The sequence below is a fragment of the Canis aureus genome, chromosome 13 (assembly GCF_053574225.1).
Source record: "Canis aureus isolate CA01 chromosome 13, VMU_Caureus_v.1.0, whole genome shotgun sequence".
Taxonomy (NCBI): Eukaryota; Metazoa; Chordata; class Mammalia; order Carnivora; family Canidae; genus Canis; species Canis aureus.
In genome coordinates, this window is record NC_135623.1 from 21,948,360 (window position 1) to 21,970,744 (window position 22,385).

The following is a 22,385-nucleotide window of genomic DNA, read 5'->3' on the forward strand; positions in this document are numbered from 1 at the left end:
CAGTCTGTATGATACTGTTGTCATCTTGTTTGAATTGGGGAGCAGACTCTTCTGATATTTCTGGTGACTGCAACCAAATGTAATAATATTTTCAACCTGCCTATGCTGTATAGAACAAAAAATTAATGCAGAAATGTACATGGCCTTTCTCTCCACCCCACCTTTATTGGGGAATAATTTATACACAGTAAAATATAGATATTAAATACACAGTTCATTGAGTTTTGACAGATACGTATACACCCTGATTACCATTACCCAAATCTAGAACATTGCCTTTACCTCTGAAAGTTCCTTTGTACTTCTTTTTAGCGAGCGCCTCCCTCAACCTCCCAGCACTCCACCCCTCTAGAGTCAATTCATATGTTAACTTTGTTGTTCATGAACTAGATATAAATAGAATCATACAATTTTATTCTGGTTTCTTTGGTTCAACATAATATTTTTTAGATTCATTCATATTGGGATCCCTGGGTGGCGCAGCGCTTTGGCGCCTGCCTTTGGCCCAGGGCGCGATCCTGGAGACCTGGGATCAAATCCCACGTCGGGCTCCCGGTGCATGGAGCCTGCTTCTCCCTCTGCCTGTGTCTCTGCCTCTTTCTCTCTCTCTCCCTGTGTGACTATCATAAATAAATAAAATTTTTAAAAAAATAGATTCATTCATATTATAGAGGATATAACTAGTTTTTTATTCCATTGCATAAATATACCACTATTTACTATTGATGGTCATTTGTGTTGTTTCTAATTTTGGGATATCATAAATAAAGTTATTGTGAACATTGTTCTGCAAGTCTTTTGGGAAAATATTCTAGTTTGTAGGGTTTACTGTATTAGAAACTGCTCTATGGTTTTCCAAGTGGTTATACCATTTTATACTTCCATCAACAATGTATAAGGGTTGCATTTGTTTCACATCTTCATCAACAGTTGGTGTTGTCAGTCTTTTACATTTTAACCATTTTAGTGGATATATATATGTAGTAGTATCTCGTTTTAATTGTGTTTCTCCGATAATAATGATGCTAACCACCTTTCTATGTGGTTATTGGCCATTTGCATATTTTTATGGAGTGTTCAAAGCGTTTGCATATTTTTAAATTGAATTGTTTACCTTTTTATTATTGATTATAGAAATTTCTTAAGTATGCTAGATGCAAATCTTTGTCAGATATGTGTTGTGAATATCTTCTGTCAGTCTGTGACTTGCCTTTTTGCTTTCTTAATGGTGTCTTTTCATGACCAGAGGTTTTCAATGTTGATGAAATTTAGATTACTGCTTTTTTTTCTTTTATAGTTAATATACTTTTTGTGTCCTAAGAAATCTTCGCCTATCCCAATCTTGTGAAGACATTATTTTTTTTAAGATTTATTTGTTTGAGAGAAAGAGGGAACACATAAGCAGGGGAGGAACAGAGGGAGGAGGGAATCCCAGGCAGACTTCCTGCTGAGCGTGGAGCCCCACATAAGGTTCAGTCTCATGACGCTGAGATCATGACCTGAGTTGAAACCAAGAGTCAGGCAATCAACTGAGCACCCAGATGCCCCAATAAAGATACTCTTTTATGTTTACTTCTAAAAAGGTTTATTAGCTTTTATGTTTAGATGTCTACCCCATCTTGATTAATTTTGTATGTGGTATGATAATAGAGATAAAATTTACTTTTTTTCTATATAGATATTTGTTCCAGCACTATTTGTTAAAAAGACTTTACGGTCTCTGTTGAATTGCATCAGTACCTTCATTGAAGATCAACTGACCATATATGTTTGGTTTATTTCTGTTTTCTCTATTTTGTTTCACTGGTCTATTTGTCTTTACTTCAACACCACATTGAATAGTGTCTTCTTTTAAAAACATTTTCTTTATTTATTTAAGAGAGAGAGAGAAAGAGCAAGAGAGAGAATGAGCAAGTGGGGGACGGGGAGAGGGAAAAACAGGCCCAATGTGGGGCTCGATCCCAGGACCCTAAGATCACGACCTGAGCCAAAGGCAGACATTTAACCAACTCAGCCACCCAGGCACCCTTTGAATGATGTCTTATTTCAGCTTTATAGTAAGAATTGAACTGAATCTTAGATCAGTTTGGGAAGAATTGCTATCTTAATATTGATTCTTCCAATCTTGAACATCTACTTATTTAGATTTCCTGTAATTTCTCTCAGTAGTGTTTTATAATTTCCATTGTAGAACATGTTCCATTTGAACATCTCTTGATAAATTATTCCTAGGTAAATGTTTTTAATGATGTTGTAACTGGTGCTTTTTCAAAACTCCATTTTTCAATTGTTTGTTCCTTAAATGTAGACATAAAATTGTTTTTTGAATATTGATCTTGTTAAATTGTAGATTCTTCAGGATTTTCTATATACATCATCATGTTTCTTGTAAATAAAAACAGTATTACTTACATCTTCCTTTTTAATCTTTATAATTTGTTTTTGGTTTTTTTTTATTGTCTATTGCCCTGGCCAGGACTTCCAGTGTGGTGTATTATAGACATTTCCATTCACTTTTGGCCTCTCTTTTTGTTTTCCTGTGCTTCCATCCAAGTAGGTTTTAGTATTTCTGACTGGAGTGGAGATTTCCAACACCATAATGTTGGGTGTGTTACTTTCTGGACTACAGCTGCTTATTTCCTTAGGGAAGATATGGGGAATTTCACTAGGAAAATGAAATGATAATTCTTTTCTTTTATAGGATTGGATGCCAGGTTTACCAAGAAGCTTATGATATTTAGTGGACTTCCCAGGGACTATTTTAGCTACAGTCTAAACGTTTAGGATGGAGGTGTAATCTCTTTGCTCCCTGATGTTTAAGTCTTAGAAATGTTATTTTTACCCTAACCTGGAGCTAGAGATTCTAGAAGTCTCATGTGGGACTTGTGTAAGTAATTCTTAGAGGCTTGAGAGATACTAGTGACAACTATAAATAGGAGTGGGCGTGTGGAAGCAAGTAAAGTAACTGCCAGTAGGGCATTTTACTCCCAAGTTACTGCTGCCTCTTACGGTTTTGACCATTGAATCCTTATATTAGGGCTCCCCCTTGAACCTAAGGTAAGAGTCCTCATTAAGTCATTCTGCACAGTCTCATTTCTTTTCCTCCTTTAAATATGATTTTGTTTTTACATCATTTACATGGCACCTTTTACATATAATCCTACTTGCGTGCCTTCTTCTTGAGCTGTGACTTTGGCTAGCAGGTCTCTGCTATCTTTGCTCTCTCAACTTGGTTTCTTCTATACCAATGGCTCCTGAAATCCTGGCTTTGCATCAACTTGCATTCCAACCTGGAACAGAGGCAACAAAACTAACGTGTGGAGGAACTTAGTAGACTCCTAAATAGCCACTAAGATCAAAGTAAGGCCTGAGCTAAGCCAAAATTTAGAACCATCTGGTTGGGATCAACATAAACTTGTAGGAAAGGTAATGGAAATACATATAAACAGTTGAAGAAAGTGAAGCAGCCTGAGAAAGCAGTTTGTTGGTGTTTGCTAAGAAATGTCAAGTACCTATCTAAAGTAGAAAGTTGTACCCCCAGGCTGTGCTGTACTTTAAAAGCAGTGACCCTTTGAGCCAATTTATTTATCTTACCTTGTGCCCACAAAGCAGCTTCCTAAACCTTTGGGGACTGTTTTGGTCTGTTTTAAATAAGATTTTAGGTAAGATTATTCCCTTTGAGATTTGGGGGTTTATTAGCTTTCAGTTCTTTTATCTTTAACCCACTTCCTCCACATTGAGTTCCCCAAATACTACTGTGAGGTTATCCCATGTGGCTTCTGCTTTTCTAAACTTTTTTTTTTTTATTAATATTTTTTATTTATTTATGGTAGTCACAGAGAGAGAGAGAGAGAGAGAGAGAGAGAGAGAGAGAGGCAGAGACATAGGCAGAGGGAGAAGCAGGCTCCATGCACCAGGAGCCTGACGTGGGATTCGATCCCGGATCTCCAGGATCGCGCCCTGGGCCAAAGGCAGGCGCTAAACCGCTGCGCCACCCAGGGATCCCTGGCTTCTGCTTTTCTAGAGAAAGACCACCATAGCATATTGGCATTACGTGGCTATTTTGTTTAAAATGTATTTCACCATTTTAATTGATAATCTTTTTCATTTACATTGCATTTGCTAAGTATATTGCAGTTCTATTTATATGTGGAAACTTTATCACTAGTGCTTATAGGATATTGAAGCTGGACATCATATTTTGCTATGTGTCTTTTCCACTAACAGATACATATTCCATTTGGTTTTATTCTTCTGGCACTGTTTTCTACTTCATTTTGCCTTATCTCATTTCACAATTTTTGCTGACTTACTGGCTTCTCACTTTTTATTTCAGCTGCCCACCCTCTTTCCCTGACTTATCAAGAGAGATTATTGGCTCATTCATTCTCCCACACCCTGAGTGAGCGAGCTCCATTCTTATAACTGGTGTTGGTAATATGAAAGTTCTTAGATTTTAAATCTTCTCCACCATAGCGTTTCGGATTTGTCGATGAATGATTCAGTTTTATCTATGTCTGAACTCATTCATTTAGCAAATATTTATTCAGAGTCTACTAAAAATAATGATTATAAAAAATAAATAAATAAAAATAATGATTATAATTGCTTAATCTATTAAATACCAATTATAGACCATAGTTTTTTTAACTTCTTGTCAGGGAAAATTTCAAACATGTACAAAAATAGAACATTGCTCAAGTATCTATCACCCAACTTCAATAGTTATCATCCCATAGCAAATCTTATTTCATTTATATCCCCACCCATCTTGCTCCCTCTCATGTTCTTTTGAAACAAATCTCAAAACATATTATTTTATCTCTGTATCAGAATATATTACTAAGATGAGAGCTCTTTAAAAAAAGAAAAGCCATATGCCATTAATAAAAACAAATTAATAATTCTTCATTATCAAATATCTATTCAGTATATGAGTTTCCAGCTACCTCATAAATATAATTTTAGTGTTTATTTAAATCAGGAGGCAAATAAGGACTGTAATTACAGTTGGTTGAAATGTCTCTTTTAAAATATAGATTTTCCCTCCATCTCTTCTTTTTCTTATAATTTATTTGTTGGAGAAATTGAGCAATTCATTTTCCTTTTTTTTTTTTTTAACATTTTTTTTAAAGTTTTTATTTATTTATGATAGTCACAGAGAGAGAGAGAGAGAGAGAGAGAGGCAGAGACATAGGCAGAGGGAGAAGCAGGCTCCATGCACTGAGAGCCCGACGTGGGATTTGATCCCGGGTCTCCAGGATCGCGCCCTGGGCCAAAGGCAGGCGCTAAACCGCTGCGCCATCCAGGGATCCCAGCAATTCATTTTCTTATATATTTCCCCTCCCACAGTCTGCATTTTATTGATTGCAACCATGTGGTGGTGTTTAATAAGTATCCCTCTCTTTATATTGGTATTGGTAGTTGGACTTAGAAGCTCTTGGCTTGAATTTAATAAATTCAAGTTTTGAATTTAGGGATAAAACTTTCTAAGGTGTGTTCTTCTATTTGGAGGCACATAATTTTTTGATTGTCTTTCTTTTTTTCTCTCCAGTCTTTTGGCTATCTGAAGCTTATTTCTAGTAGATTCTGTAGGAGGTCTTCATGATATCGATGCTCAGCAGATTAGCTGCAGCCTTTATATTTCAAAGCCAATTTATATGGTTATAAAATCTCTGACTCACATTTTTTCCTTGAATATCTTAAATTCCCTCATTGATTCTGTTGTAAAGTGTTGCTGTCCAAAAAGTGCTAGTGAAAATCTTTCTTTACCTTATGAGTGAGTTGATCTTTTTGTCTGGATTCCCAAAGGTGGTTTGTTTGTTTGTTTGTTTGTTTGTTTGTTTTTTAAAGATTTTATTTTTAATCTCTATACCTAACGAGGGGCTCAAACTTAGAACCCCAAGATCAAGAATTGCATGCTCCACTGACTGAGGGAGCCAAATACCCCAATTTTATTTTATTTTTTAAAGATTTATTTATTTATATTAGAGGAAAAGAGAGCACTAGTGAGAAGGACAAAGGGAGAGGGAGAGAGAATCTAAAGCAGACTCTGTGCTGAGTGCAGAGCCTGAGGTGGGGCTCAGTCTCACAACCTGAGCTGAAACCAAGAGTCAGACACTTAGCCAACTCCACCACCCAGGTGCACCCCCTATTTTATTTTTTTAAGTAAACTCTGTGTCCAGTGTGAGGCTTGAACTCATGACCCTAGGATTAAGTCACATGCTTTACCAGCTAAGCCAGCTGGGCACCCCAAGTTTTTATTTTTCTTTAAACTTTTCTGGTTTTACTACATAATATATCCCATTGATCTGAATCATATTTTCTAGATATGTAGTATGTCCTTTTCATGTGAAGTTTTCATCTTTTTTATTGTTTTGAGAAGTTTTCTGGAATTACAATTTTAGGTATTTGTTCTGTTTCATTACTTTGGTTTTAGCCTTCGGGATTCCTTTTTTTTTTTTTAAGATTTTATTTATTTGAGTGAGAGAGAGCACAAAAAAGGAGGAGGGGTAGAGGGAGAGGGAGAAGCAGGTTCCCCACTGAGCAGGGAGCCTGATGTAGGGCTGGATCCCAGGACCCTGAGATCATGACCTGAGCCAAAGACAGACACTTAACCACCTGAGCCACCCAGGTGCCCCTAATTTTTGAGATTCTTATGTATATGCCGAATTTTTGTTGCTTTTCTTCACCTTCTCATATTTTGCCTCAAATCCTTTTTATCTATTTCTTTTTTATGATTTTCTTCCTTTTTTACATTCTGTTTCCCTTGAGGTATTATGCATAGAGTTGTGTTTTATTCATTTTTGTGTCCTTTCTAGTTTAGCTGTTATTTCTGAAAGGATTTTTTTCTTTTATTTCTAATTCTTTCTTAAGTTCTGTCATCTAATTTCTAATTTTTTCAGATTTACTTTAACCATTCACATCTGTTATTTTCTTATTTTAGTCTATTTCTAAATATTCACCTGCAGATTTAACCTATTTCATGAACATGTCTTTGTGACATGTGCTTCATTGTAGAGATGTTATTCTAACCCTTACTATTATCTTTCTCAATAATAACTTTGTACAGGATTTGACTGTAATCCTTTCCTATTGCTAATTTTACCCAAATTTAATTTTCCTAAATTTTTAGAAGGGAAGGATAAGTCAGGGTAGCTTTTGTAGTTACATAGCAATAGAGCCCCCTCTTTTAAGGTCTTCCTCCTCTCCTCTATTATCTCCATTTTATCTAACCTTTGTCTTTGTTGTGTACTGGTTTTCCCTGTGCTGCTCAATTTGGCTTCAATTCCCAGCATATTCTCAATGCAGGATTTCATTTTTATTTATTTATTCGTGGAAGATTTTATTTATTTATTCACGAGAGACACAGAGAGAGGTAGAGAGAGAAGCAGGCTCCCCAAGGGGAGCCTGATGCGAGGAGACTCGATCCCAGTGCCTTGGTATGTCACCCTGAGCCAAAGGCAGACAGACGCTCAACCACAGAGCCACCCAGGCGTCTTATGGGGCTTCATTTTTAAAATGAATATTAGTTTGCTAGTTTTAAGAGTTCACAGGGCCAAGACTGCTCCACCTCCTTCAGACCTCTTATTAAATTTTATTGAGACTAGAAAAGGGGACTGTTTAATGAAGGAGTTAGTGATTGAACATGGGTCTCTTACTTCAAATCCTGTACTCTTAACCACTGTACTATGCAGTCTTTACAGTCTGGGATAGAGGTGAAAATCAAATATATGCTTTATCCTGTAGGGATACTTTGAAGGATCGTTAACAGCTTAATATTTTAGAAATACTACTGCATGAATGAGGAGAGTCAGAGAGACCACTGAGAGGCTGTTATAATCCTAGTAAGAAATGATGAAGGACTAAACTAAGACAATGGTAGTAGTATTAGAGAGATGGGGTAAGTTGGAAAATATTTAGAACTTTATGGCTAATTAATTGGATGTGAGAGGATAAAGAGAAGAAGGATCAAGCATGACCCCTGAGTTTCTAGCAAGAGCGCCTGGATGGATGGTGGCAGCATTCACAAATTTAGAGGCTGTGGGATAAGGAACAGGTTTATGGGAGAAGTAAGATATGTAACTACATTTAGCTCACTAAATATACTTTGCTATGAGTGTGAGCCATCTTTCCCACAAGAATGTTAGAGTAAATAAAAAAAGGACAGAATACAGAGGGCTTAAGGAAACACCAGTGCTTACTAGACATGTGAAAGAAGAGGATCCTCTGAAAGAAGTAAGAGAGACACAACCATGGATATTTTAAAATAATAAATAATAGCTAATACATACATGGGGTTCAGAGTGTAAAAATTTTATGGTGAAATATTTCCCTTCCTTCCTTATCTACTTAGTGTCCCTATTAACAACCACTGTTAGTAGTTTCTTATACTTTGAGGGTATTCTAAGTTGGAAGCAACTTGAATATTTTTATAAGAGAGCAAAAGAGCCAGTGGAGAGGCATAGAAGAAAGGAGATAGATGATGGATGAAGTCCCCAAGGAGATAATCAGGAATGAAGGAGCAGCTTTGGGCGGGAGGAAGGCTGTATCTTCCACTGAAATGAGAAAACAAGAGGAAAGGGAAAGGTCAAATGCACATCAGGAAGAGAGACAGGAATTAAAATAATTCATTCCTGAAGCCTCTATATTCTTGATGAAGTAGGAGCCAGAGTTGTCTGTTGAGCATGTGGAGAGAGAAGGTGATGGGATTGGGACCTGTGAGTAGTGAAACTTGAGAACTGTCCCTGGAAAATAGGAGAGAGCTGACTAGGGACACTGAACAGGGAACCTGAACAACAGCAGGGGTGTACCTGAGGTCAAAGAGTGTAGATGAGAACTACTATAGTTAGCACAGTTGTGAGGTTGGACATTTTTCTTGTCTCTCTTTCACCATCGCTCAGGTGTCTAGATATAGAGGAGAAGACATGTTTCAACTGATCAGGATTATGGGCAAGGTCAGTATTTGTACCCCCTGGAGAGGGGAGAACTGAGGCTGAGAAGAATAAGATTTGGCTAAGGACTCAATGGACAAAGGCCTTCCCTTTCTTCTCTCTGGCATGAGGTTAGCAAAAACTTTCCTCCCAGAGCCAGTCTCTCCAGATTGGATCTGGGTCCCAGGTAACAGTTTATCCATCCCTCTTCTATGGGACAGTTTGCAGTGGTTTCTTTCACTCTGTGTAGTGCTGCAACGTAGGATTGATGTGTGAGTCCATAAGGTATGTCCATCTCCAGTTTACTAGATAGTGGCAAATTGCCCTTCAAAGTAGTCATATTAATATATATTCCCATCAGTAGTATGAATTAGAGTTCTGATTTCTCCCTGTCCTCTCTAACAATTGGTATTCTCAAACTTAGGTTTTCATTAATATGGTGGTGTGAAACAGTACCCCATTGTTGGTTTAATTTTGCATTTCCTTGATTACTTGTGAATTTGAAGAGTTTTTTTGCTAGGTGTGTTGACCATTTTCCTTTTCAGTGAATTTCTTATTCATATCTTATGCTCATTTTGTGTTTGGGTTGTCTTTTTCTTACTTATATGTATAGTCTGTATATACTGTATACTAATCCTTTGCCAGTTCTGTGGGTTACAAGTTTTCCCCATTTGTCACCTCTCCTTCCTATGTTTATAGTATCTTCTAGCATACAGAAGTTTTCATGGTTAACTAGATCAGTTTTTTTGTGGTTAACTAGATCAGTTTTTTCCTCTATGGTTGGTGTTTTTGTATCTAAAATAACAGATTTCTGCCCTCTAAAAGATTTACAGTTTTGCTTTTCATATTTGGGTCTTTAAACCAGTATTAATATTTATATATGATATGAAGTAAATATCTAAATTTATCTTGTCCCAAATGAATAGTTGGTTATTCCAGCTATTTATTGAATAATCTGTCTTTTGCTCCCTTCTACCAAGTTCCACATAAGCCTGAGACTATAAACTTTCTCTTCTCATCCACTGGCCCCATTGTCTTTTCCTCACCAATAGGCTATTGTTTTTTTTTTGTTTGTTTTGTTTTGTTTTTAATTTATGATAGTCACAGAGAGAGAGAGAGAGAGGCAGAGACACAGGCAGAGGGAGAAGCAGGCACCAGGAGCCCGACGTAGGATTTGATCCTGGGTCTCCAGGATCGCGCCCTGGGCCAAAGGCAGGCGCTAAACCGCTGCGCCACCCAGGGATCCCCAGGCTATTGTTTTAATTACTGTAGCTTTATAGAAATCCTGTCTAGTAGGATGATTCCCCTCTACCTCACATTATTATTATTTATCTTTAAAGTCATCCTAACTGTCTCTTCCCGTTTGACATATGACTCTAAGTATTAGCCATGAAAAATCTTTCTTGGTATTTGACTGGAATTACAGTGATTTTCAGATTAATTTGAGAGAGTTGGCATTTTATAATACCGAGTCTTTCTATTCCTTAAGCATAATATATCTCTATTAAGGCTGGTTTTTTTAATTTTTAAATAAAGTTTAAAATTTTTCTATAAAAAAAACTTCTACATCCTGTGTTGAACTTATTAGTAGATACTTTCTAATTTTGTTGTTATGCAAATGATATTTTTTTAAGGCCCACACATTATATTTGATTATGTCTTTTTAGTTTTTTACTCTAGAACAATCTCCCTTCTACCCAATTTTCTTTCCTTATGCAATTGACTTATCAAAGGAAACAGGTTATTTGTCCTAAAGAATTTCCCATATCTCTGGTGTGTTTGATTGCTCTCTTTTGATGTCATTTAATTTGTTTCTCTTCCCCAGTATTTTCTTATAAACTGAATTTGAATCTAAACATTGATTAGATTCAGTTTCAACTTTTTTGCAATAATATTTCATATGTTTATTTCATATTGCATTGTATCCAGATCTGAAATCAGACATTTTAAAAAGCCCTGATTTTCTTATGTACTGTTTGTTACATGTTAATCAAACCTCAACAAAGTGGTTTTAAAAAAAATGCCCTGGTTTCTTTTTGTGAAGGATGGTGTTTATAGATTGCAATCTGGGCTCAAGGAGAAATAGAAGCTTTTAAATTTGATGTAATTGATTTTTTAATCTTTTCCTTAATGGTTTGTGATTTCTGTGCCTACCTTTAAAAATTCTTCTATTTATGAAGTCTTAAAGATATTTTCTTTAAAGTTTTAGTTTTGCTTTCCATATTTTAGGCTCTAATTCACTTAGAATCTCTCCGTTTACTTCAGGCTTTTAAAAAAATCTCAATGAAGTTTTATAATTTTTTCATAAAAATCTTATCTTTCATCAAATTTATTACCAAATTGTGTCTTCACATTCTCTCTTTAAGTATATATGTTATGCACATAATGTATACAACTTAAAAAATCAAATAGTTCTTCAAGACTGAATGAAGGACAAAGGCTTCCTGCACTATCCTTCTTCATTCATGATTTTTTTTCTAGAATATTACCTCATTTATTTATTCCTTTATTCAGCAAAAATACTTATAAGTGACTTTTGCTTTTCAGAGGCAACTGCTTTTGGCTCTTTTCTTTTTCCTTCTGGTAACCTCGGTATTTCTAAATAACATATTTATGCTACTGTGTTTTTATTTTTAGTTTTAAATAATCTATTGAATTTCCACTATGAAAGATAAGGATTTGATTCACTTACTATCACATCCGCCCTCCCCTATGTATACAACCTCCCTCCTTTTTTTTTTTTTTTAAGATTTTATTTATTTATTCATGAGAGACAGAGAGAGAGAGGAAGAGACATAGGCAGAGGGAGAAGCAGGCTCATCCCGGGTCTCCAAGATCACGCCCTGGGCGAAGGTGGCACTAAATTGCTGAGCCACCCGGGCTGCCCACCAACCTCCCTCTTTCTTAATCTCCCAAATATAGTTACTTCCTAGCTTTTTCTTAAATCAGTCATTTATAGCTTAGCCATATAATGTACCAGTATTATACTTTTTTAAAAATCAACTTTATTGAATTATGATTTATTTGTGATAAAATACACCCAATTTAAATGTACAGTTTGAAAAAAAAAAGTATTTATTTATTTATTTTTAATTTATGATAGTCACACAGAGAGAGAGAGAGAGAGAGGCAGAGACACAGGCAGAGGGAGAAGCAGGCTCCATGCACCTGGAGCCCGACGTGGGATTCGATCCTGGGTCTCCAGGATCGCTCCCTGGGCCAAAGGCAGGCGCTAAACCGCTGTGCCACCCAGGGATCCCTGAAAAAAATTTTTAAAGGTTTTAAAGGCTCAGTCAGTTAAGCATCTAGCTTCAGGCTCAGGTCATGATTCCAGGGTCCTGGGATTGAACCCTATGTTGGGCTCCCTGCACAGCATGGAGTCTGTTTGTCTCTCTCCCTCTTTCCCTCCCTGCCCCCTCTTCCCCTGACTGTACTCGCTCTCAAAAAATAAATGAATGAATGAGTGAATGAATGAAATCCTTAAAAAAAAAAAGAATAAGCATGGAACAAAACTTTTTTTTTAGGGGGACATGGGAAGGGTAGAGAGAGAATCTTCTTTTCTTTTTTAAGATTTTATTTTTTCATGAGACAGAGAGAGGCAGAGACACAGGCAGAGGGAGAAGCAGGCTCTACGCAAGGAGCCTGATGTGGGACTCGATCCGGGAACCCCAGGATCACGCCCTGAGTTGAAGGCAGACACTCATCCACTGAGCCACCCAGGCGTCCCAGGTAGCCAAGGTTTCTATTCAGTTTTTACTTCCTTCTTCAGTTCTGGCACTTCATATTTTCTCTTTCTTTCTTGTAAGTTTGAATACATTTTAGAATAATTTTTTGTTAGGTCTTGTCCAAAATTTTTAGGTCTTGTAACAGAAGTTTTGGGTTCTTAATACACCAATTTTCCAATACCAGAAGCCTCCATGCTAAACACTTTTTTTTTTTTTTTTTTTTTTTTTTACGATTTTTTATTATTATGAGAGACATAGAGAGAGAGGCAGAGACACAGGCAGAGGGAGAAGCAGACTCCATGCAGGAAGCCTGATGTGGGGCTCGATCCCAGGACTCCAGGATCACACCCTGGGCCGAAGGCAGGCTCTAAACCGCTGAGCCACCCAGGGATCCCCCTCCATGCTAAACACTTAATGCGCATTATTTCATTTAATCTTCTAACAACTTCTGAGGTAGATACTGTCTTTATCCCCATCTTAAAATTAGAAAAGTAGAGCTCAGAGAGCTTGAGTAACTTGCCTAAAGTTCAGGTGGAAAGAAAGACTATGCCTGCGTACCATAGTATCAGTAAATGCATTAAGTAATCAGGGATAATAGGATAATGTCTGCTAGATATGGCCAAATGGCACATATCTCAGTGGAATTTGAATTGTTATTTGACAGTACAGTAGTGGAGTGGGTTAGGGATATTTAGTAAAAAAGAGTACTATGTCCTCTCTAGAAAAGAATCTGCAGGCAGTACTTGGATCTACTTATGGAAGAAGCACCATTTCATGAATGTTACCTTCTAATTGAGTCTTGTAGGAAGAGTAGAAATCTGTGATGGTGGGGCAATATGTAGGGATATTCCTAGTGTAAAGAGGTTAGAATAGATCAAAGAAAAGCAGGAATATGTTGGTAGATCCTATACTTTAACAGTTTAAGAATTACTATGAAGCTGAGATAAAAGGGGATATTTTTAGTTTCAAATTATGTGATCTGATGGCTTCACTCAGTGTGAGCATATACCTTTAAAACTTTTACCCAGATCTATATTTCTTTGAAATATCTAAAAAAAGTAAACATATCAATTAAATAACTTAATTGGCGGTCTTTCTTTCTTTTGGGTGGCAGCCTGAATTACATACATTTAAGGTTTAATTTGATCTTTTTTTATTTAGAAGTTGAACAATTTGGAGGGGGGGAGAATAGAAGAGCAGATAAAAAGTGAAAATGAAAAGCAACAGAGAGGGATCCCTGGGTGGCACAGCGGTTTAGCGCCTGCCTTTGGCCCAGGGCGTGATCCTGGAGACCCGGGATTGAATCCCATGTCGGGCTCCCAGTGCATGGAGCCTGCTTCTCCCTCTGCCTGTGTCTCTGCCTCTCTCTCTCTCTTTCTCTCTCTCTCTCTGTGACTATCATAAATAAATAAAAATTAAAAAAAAAAAAAACATGAAAAGCAACAGAGACCTGCTTTGCAATAACAGCTGATTATTCATATAAGATCTCGATCTGTTACCAGTTGAATACTTCTGAGAATACTTAAATTTAGTAAAGCTTTATAAATGAGTATATTTTTTTAATTAATTAATTTACTTCAGAACCTTAGTTTCTGTTCTTAGAGACTATCCTATAGTAGGGAGTTAATTTATTAGCTGATTATGAGAGTGTAATTTTTTCCTTTGGAGTTACCCTGAATGTGCTCTGAAGATCACAAGGGAGATATTTCATATTTACTGTGGATTTCTAATCCCACAACCACTTTGAAAGGTAGATTTCTACCTTGTGGATATCTAATCCCCATAGCCACCTTGAAAGATAGATTTGTTCTGTTTTGCAGTTGAGAAAATTGATACTCAGCTTAAATAATAATCTCCCCCAAATCCCATGTCTGGTTAGGTACTGAGCCAGACTAGAACTAGAACCCAGCCTGGGTTTTGAGATATATCTGTGCATCTCAAATGTTCATGCTTTTTTCACTCATATTACCTCCAAAAGACAAACATCAGTTGTCTTTATAATCTACTCTAACTCAAGACCCTTGGCTTCAGAATAGGTTTAGTTGGTCTGGAATTTTCTTCCTTCCTTTTCTTTTCTTTTTTCTTTTCTTTTCTTTTCTTTTTTCTTTTTTTCTTTTCTTTCTTTTCTTTCTTTTCTTTCTTTCTTTCTTTTCTTTCTTTCCTTTCTTTCTTTCCTTTCTTTAAGATTTTATTTATTTATTCATGAGAGACAGACACAAGCAGGCTCCATGCATTCAGGGAGCCCGCTGTGGGACTTGATCCCTGGTCTCCAGGATCACACCCTGGGCTGAAGGTGGAGCTAAACCGCTGAGCCACCCGGGCTGCCATGGTCTGGAATTTTCAAAATTACATTTTCCTTCTCTTTTTAAGTCTATGGGATCCATGTGTGTAGAAGTTTTTGTGTACGTTAGATGGTTGTATGTAAATATAGAATTCTTTTTAAGTATGCAATTCAGTGGTTCTTGGTACGTGTAGAACTCTTACTTAAATATTTTTGTGTAGGGATCCCTGGGTGGTGCAGCGGTTTGGCGCCTGCCTTTGGCCCAGGGCGCGATCCTGGAGACCCGGGATCGAATCCCACATCAGGCTCCCGGTGCATGGAGCCTGCTTCTCCCTCTGCCTGTGTTCTGCCTCTCTCTCTCTCTCTCTGTGACTATCATAAATAAATAAAAATTAAAAAAAAAAAGAAAAAAATATTTTTGTGTAAAACATATTTAAAAATCAGCAAATATCCAAACAGGACTCAAGGAACTATGTAGTATCCTTGTGTTACAGTTGTGCAGCTTTGTTTATTGATACTTTTTGCCAAGTAGAGGAAGATGTAGTGTTGTAGGAAGCCTTTCTATCCTGTCTAGAACTATATGAGCAAGAATTCCAGCTCTTCTGGAGCAAAAAGAGCTCTTCTCCTTGGGCAGTTAGTAAGGATGTTTGTGATCAGCACATGAAGCAAAACTGGCTGACTCCTTGGACATTGAGCCTGACCCATATCAGATGTTCCTCTGATTGTCTGAGGGAATCAGCCATTGGTGCCATTTTTGTGCTTCAGAAACAATATGATTATTCCTTAGACAAGTGTTTTTGAGAACAAAGTAGTGAGGTATATTTAAGAGACCTCAGCAGGGCAGCCCGGGTGGCTCAGCAGTTTAGCACCGCCTCAGCCCAGGGTGTGATCCTGGAGAAACGGGATTGAGTCCCATGTTGGGCTCCCTGCATGGAGCCTGCTTCTCCCTCTGCCTGTGTCTCTGCCTCTCTCTCTCTCTCTCTGTCTGTCATAAATAAATTAAAAATCTTAAAAAAAAAAAAAAAGAGAGAGACCTCAGCAGACTAAATCTATAATAGAGTTCTATAGCCTGTGTTTAAAACACTTACTTTATATTCCAGGTCTCATGGCTTGTCTTAACTTAGAGATTTCGGAGTTGATAATTTTCTGTTTAATCTAGACAGGAATCTTTAGCCTTAGGCAAGCCTCATTTGCCCTCTGCCTCAGTTTCACAACCCAGAAAATAGGGATAATGATACCAACACACTAGTTAAAGGTTTAGTTATTTAAATTCTTTGATGTAGAAAAAGGACTATTGTTATATGTCTTATGAAACAGCTAACATGTTACAGCAAAGAACAAACTACCCTTGAAATCCCCATCCTAGGGACAGCTTATTAGAAAGATTAAGCATATGTGCTATTTTTAGATGTTCAAAAAGCTTAAGTACAAGTTATTTTCAGTTGAGTGTTTGATGTCTTTATCGAATTACAAATCTCTGTCATTCTTTCCTGGAACCTTTCATTTTGCCCAAGGATTTGTTTTTGACAGATTTCTATCTGCTTAAAAAGAATGAGTATGCTTTGGTTAAGAGGAAATCTGAGAACTTGGTCCCAACTTGCTTAAAGACTTTAAGTGGCAACTTTCCTTCTTATGATTGCTTTGGTGGGCTGTGGTTGCCTAGAAGGCCTCAGGATATCCCCACTGATGCCTTCTTTGAGCTTGCTAGTGGAATAATGAAAAGTCCAGGACTTACGGTAGAAATAAGTTAACAAGTTGAAGGAGGGGATTTTTTTTTATCTGCCCACCCCACCCCAGGAAATCTCAGTGGAGTTTTTTCCTTGACTGTACTAACCTAGTGTATATATGCACAGCTTTATGGAATGAGGGGTGTAGGGTAGGATGGAAACATGATAGCTAGGAATTAGGATAGAATACCCAGGCTGTCATCACACACTTTCTTTATCTTTGGGTGATAAGCAGCCATATGGCTTAGATTTTTGGAAACTTTTGGTAGGGCCACCTGTCCTGCTCTGAATCATAAGGTAACAAAGACCAGCCTGATTAGTGGAATGGACAGATACTGTTTGTGGGAAATCAGTAAGCAATCTTCCATCATGACCAGGGAGTTCATTTGAAGTAGTCTGTAGCTACCCAACATTTTTTCAGCTCTTAATTTAGACATCTTCTGCTTCAACAAGCCTTGTTGGCTTTCTAAGACTGGATTAGGTTTCATTTTTTTATACTTGCACAGAGGATTAAAATTATTTGTTACACCATCATCTCCATGAACTGGACTATGGGACAGGAATTATTTCTGGGCCTGTCACAGAGAGGATGCTCAATATGTGTGTATTGAATGAATGACAGATGAGGCAAGCTCTTTGTAAACATTTGGAACATGCTCCTTACTCCTTTATTGTAGACACAGATGTCTATATGAGCCTAAGGATGAGTTTCTATGATTGTAGACCAGAGAGATCACAGCATTGGATGCTTGGTGTTCATTTTATTTGTATCTGTTAAGTTTCCACCAAGCCTTAAGTTTATTGACATGGCTAGCCCTCTACCCCAAGCAGGTTATCTCAGAGGGAGGATCTTTTTATCTTATCAAAGAGATGGAATGGTGTAATGAAGAGAATGCAGGCTTTCACAAATATGGGTAGACCTGGTTTCTAATTATTGCATCACTCACTAGAATATGCCTTTTAAGAGGTTATAAGCCCCTTCCAAGCTTGCATTTAATTTATCTATAAAATAGTCCTTCCTATTTTTCGTTTATTCACCTGCTGTTTACCAAGCACTGTCCTTGATGCTAGAAATATAGGGGTAAGCCAGAAAAACAAGATCCCTGTCCTCTTAGAGCTACTCTCTAAGGAGAGAGAGATATATAATAAACAGGAAAACAAATAACTTCAGATGATAACAGGTCCTAAGAAGAAAAATAAAGCAGGATAAGGAGACAAAGAGTGGCAGAGGAAGGAAAGGTCCTTCAGATAGGAAATCACATTTGAAGAGAAATTCTGATGAGTTTCTTGGGAAGATCTTTTCTTGCAGAGAGAATGCAAAGGCCCTGAATTAGGAGAGAATTTAACCTGTTTTATTTTATTTTTTAAAAATTTTTTTATTTATTCATGAGAGACACATAGAGAGAGGTAGAGACACAGGCAGAAAAACAAGCAGGCTCCTCACAGGGAGCCTGATGTGGGACTCAATCCCAAAACTGGGATCACGCTCCGAGCCGAAGGCAGACACTCAACCGCTGAGCCACCCAGGTGTCCCTACCTGTTTTGGAAGCTATAACAAAACCAATATAGAGCACAGTAATTAAGCAGTAGAATAGTAGTATGGAGGGCCTGAAAGTTATGTGAGGGCCAGTTCATAAAGGATCTTATGATCATAGTAGGGATTTAACATTTACATTTTTTCTATGTTGGGAAACCTTTTTTGGGTTTTGAGTGACATCATCCAGTTTATGCTTTTATTTTTTATGTTTTTTTTAAACATTTTATTTATTCATTTGAGAGAAAGAGAGCATGAGAGGGGTGGGCCGGGGGTGGGGGGAGAGGGAGAAGCAGGCTCGCTATGAGTGCAGAGCCTGACGTTGGGCTCAACGTGTGGGCTTGATCCCAGGACCCTGAGATCATGACCTGAACTGAAGTCACACGCTTAACCAACTGAGCCCCCCAGGGATCCCTGGTTTATGCTTTTAAAATGTCTGTCTAGCTGCTGTCTGAAAATCTATAATACAACAGAAATGAATCAGAAAAATCAGTAAGGAGACAGTTGCAATAGTCCAGGTGAAAGATAATGCAAGAACAATAGTGATAGAGGTGGTTGCATTCAAGACATATTTTGTTTTTGTTTTCTTTTTTAAGATTTTATTTATTTATTCATAGAGACACACACACACAGAGAAAGAGGCAGAGACACAGGCAGAGGGAGAAGCAGGCTCCATGCAGGGAGCCTGAAGTGGGACTAGATCCCTGGTCTCCAGGATCACACCCTAGGCCGCAGGCGGCGCTAAACCGCTGAGTCACGGGGGCTGCCCTCAAGACATATTTTGAAGGTAGAGTTGACAGGACTTTTTATGGATTGGATATTTAGAATGAGGAAAAGGGAAATCAAACAACAGCTTCTGGATTTTTTACTTGAACAATTGGAGTGATAGTAATAGGATTAACTGCAGTGTGGGAGACTGGAGGAAGAGCAAGTTGGGAATCGAGATAATTTTTGGATGTTAAATTTGTAACACTGGGTATTAGATTTCCAAGTTGAGATACCCACTAGGCAGTTGGTTTTACAATTCAGAATCTCAAAAGAGAGATCAGGGCTGGAGATACAAATCTGGAGATCAACAGAGTGAAATCATCTAGGGAGTGTAAGACTGAACTTGGTATTTAGAAGTCAAGAAGCAGAGGAGGAGCAAACAAAGGTGATTAGAAAGTTATAGCCACTGAAGTAGAAAAAAAGTAGAAATTAATTAATTAATAAGATATGAACTAAGAATTTATCAGTAGATTTGGCAAGATGGGTTAATTCATAGGTTCCCTTGCTGGAGCAGTAGGGACAAAAGTCCAATCAAAAGAGTTGAGGAGGGGATCCCTGGGTGGTGCAGCGGTTTGGCGCCTGCCTTTGGCCTAGGGCGCGATCCTGGAGACCCAGGATCGATTCCCACGTCGGGCTCCCGGTGCATGGAGCCTGCTTCTCTCTGCCTGTGTCTCTGCCTCTCTTTCTCTCTCTGTGACTATCATAAATAAATAAAAATTTAAAAATATATATATATTAAAAAAAGAGTTGAGGAGGAAAAAAAAATAGAGTTGAGGGATTTGAAAATGGGAGATATTGGGGGGCCTGGCTGGCTTACTTGGTGGAGCATGGGACTCTTGATCTTGGGTTTGTGAATTCAAACCCCACGTTGGATGTAGAGATTACTTAAAAAGTAAAAATAAAGAGTAAAGAAAAGAAAAATGGGACATGGTAAAACAGCTGTTTGGAGGAATTTCAACATGAAAAGAGAATAAGACGGTATGAAATATTCCACACCTATGAAAGACTGTATGTGATATAAATAAATGTCCATTTGCTCAACTTGCAAAAATTAAATGTTCTTTTTTTTTTCCCAAGGTGGGATATACTTTAGCATATGTGTGTGCTGATGGAAATGATCCAGGAGAAAAAGAAATTGATGGCAGAGAAAAGAGAGCATTTAGTTATTCAATTCAACAACTGTATTTTTACTGTCTATGATGTACTAGTCACTGTGCTAGGTGCTTAGGATGAACAGTGAGTAAAACAAAGTCCCTGCCCTCATAGAGTTTACTGAGTAGATTAGGGGGAGTGTGATCCAGCATACAGGTAGATAGGTTTGCCTTCTGTTGGATTAGGGACAGTTAATACATTACTAGAGGTAGATTATGTAACATGTAATGCATGTAGCTTCGTTAATTTTGTGTCACTAAGATGTTTGCTGCTTCTGTTTCTATTTTCTTATTGAAATAAGAGGTGAAGCCACCAGCTGAGACTAAGAAGGGAGGGGAATGTTAAAGTTTCAAGGAAGGATAAGAAGATACAAAATCATCTCAAAATGTGAGAAAACATTCCCTAAGAAATTTCCTAAGAATTTTGAAGGCATTGCTTGTTGTCTTGAGCTTCCAGTGTGGTTGAGAAGTCATAAGTTTTTGTAATTGCTAATGTTTTTAATGTGGTCAACTTTTTCTGTCAAAATTTATAGCATCTTTTTTTTGTACCAAGTGTTCTAGAATTTCATGATGATGTCTTTTCTTGTGAATCTGTTTTATTCATGTGATCCCTTTTACTCAGTGAACCCTTTCAATTTGGATATTCTTGTCCTTCAGTTTAGGGGAATTAAAAAAAAAAATCATTTTGTTGATGATCCCTTCATATCTGGTTTTTTTTCTGTTCTTTTTTTCCTGGAAACTGATTATTCTGATAGTGGATTCCTTAGACTGGTTCTTTAATTTTGTTATCTTTTCTTTCATATTTTCAATATCTTTATCTTTTTTTTTTCTCAAGTTTTGTATATGAATGGGGCATGTCAACTGTGAGCTTCACTGTAGGGTGATATGGTGATGTGATTAGGCTCTTGTGTGTGTGTGTGTGTGTGTGTGTGTGTGTGTATGTGTATGTGTATGTGAATCTCCTATGTCTGTATCCTAAGGGCTTTTTCTCTTTGATTACTCAGATTCCCTAAAGAAAAGTATTCTCCTGCCTGAAAGGTCTTTAAAGGCCTAGCATTCTAGAAAATGAGTTGGGTCAGGACGGAGGAGGATGTTTCAGAATCCTATATGCATTCTTTTTTAAGTTCTCCCTTTTCAGGGCAGCCCGGGTGGCTCAGCGGTTTAGCGCCGCCTTCAGTCCAGGGCCTGATCCTGGAGACCTGGGATCGAGTCCCACATCAGGCTCCCTGCATGGAGCCTGCTTCTCCCTCTGCCTATGTCTCTGCCTCTCTCTCTCTCTCTCTCTCTCTCTCTCTCTCTCTCTCGCGTGCTTTCTGCCTCTAATTTAAAAAAAAAAAAAAAAAGTTCTCCCTTTTCAGTAAAGTACATTGCCTCTTCCTATCCCAACTGTGCTTGTGCTTCCCCAGTCTAGATATCCTCTATTTTACTCTCTTCAGCCCTCTGCCAGGGTGAGACCAGGCAATAGTTGGGTTGTACAGAGTGGAAAAGAGATCTTTCAACCAGCCTTCTTAACTCCTCCCTCCTCAGTTTGGACATCTGGACCCTTTCCATAGTTTGGCTATTGTGAACATTGCTCCTATAAACATTGGGGTACAGGTGCCCCATAGGATCACTACATTTGTATCTTTGAGGTAAATACGTAGTAGTGCAATTGCTGGGTTGTAGTATAGCTCTATTTTCAACTTTTTGAGAAACTTCCATACTGTTTTCCATAGTGGCTGTACCAGCTTGCATTCCCACCAACAGTGTAAGAGGGTTCCCCTTTCTTTCTCCGCATATGATTTTTTTTTAACAGTATATTTTTTTAAGATTTTATTAATTTATTTGACAGAGAGCACAAGCAGGGGGAGCAGCAGGCAGAGGGAGAGGGAGAAGCAGACTCCCCACTGAGCAAGGAACCCCATGTGGGGCTAAATCCCACTGGGATCATGACCTGAGCCGAAGGCAGATGCTTAACTGAGCCACCTAGGCACCCCGATTTGGTTTTAAATAGTAAGATGCCTAACCAAATTTAAATACGACATGAATACATTTAAAGAGGGCCTATATTCACAGCATAGGGAATATGGTCAGTGGTATTGTAATAACATTGTGTGGTGACAGATGTAGCTGTACTTCTGGTGAGCATAGCATATGTATAAACTTGTTGAATCACTATGTTGTACACCTGAAACTAATGTATTAAGGTGTAGTGTGTGTGTGTGTGTGTGTGTTAGGAGGCAATATGATAGCAAAGGGGCAGATCACATATTTCTGAGCTTCTATT

The 22,385-nt window shown here is 37.8% G+C and overlaps 1 protein-coding gene across 2 annotated transcripts in view; it reads left to right on the plus strand.

Moving 5' to 3' along the window:
* EIF2B3 (eukaryotic translation initiation factor 2B subunit gamma) overlaps window positions 1-22,385 on the plus strand; it is a 143,847-nt gene that overhangs the window by 9,437 nt on the left and 112,025 nt on the right. The gene's annotated exons all lie outside the window — the stretch shown is intronic.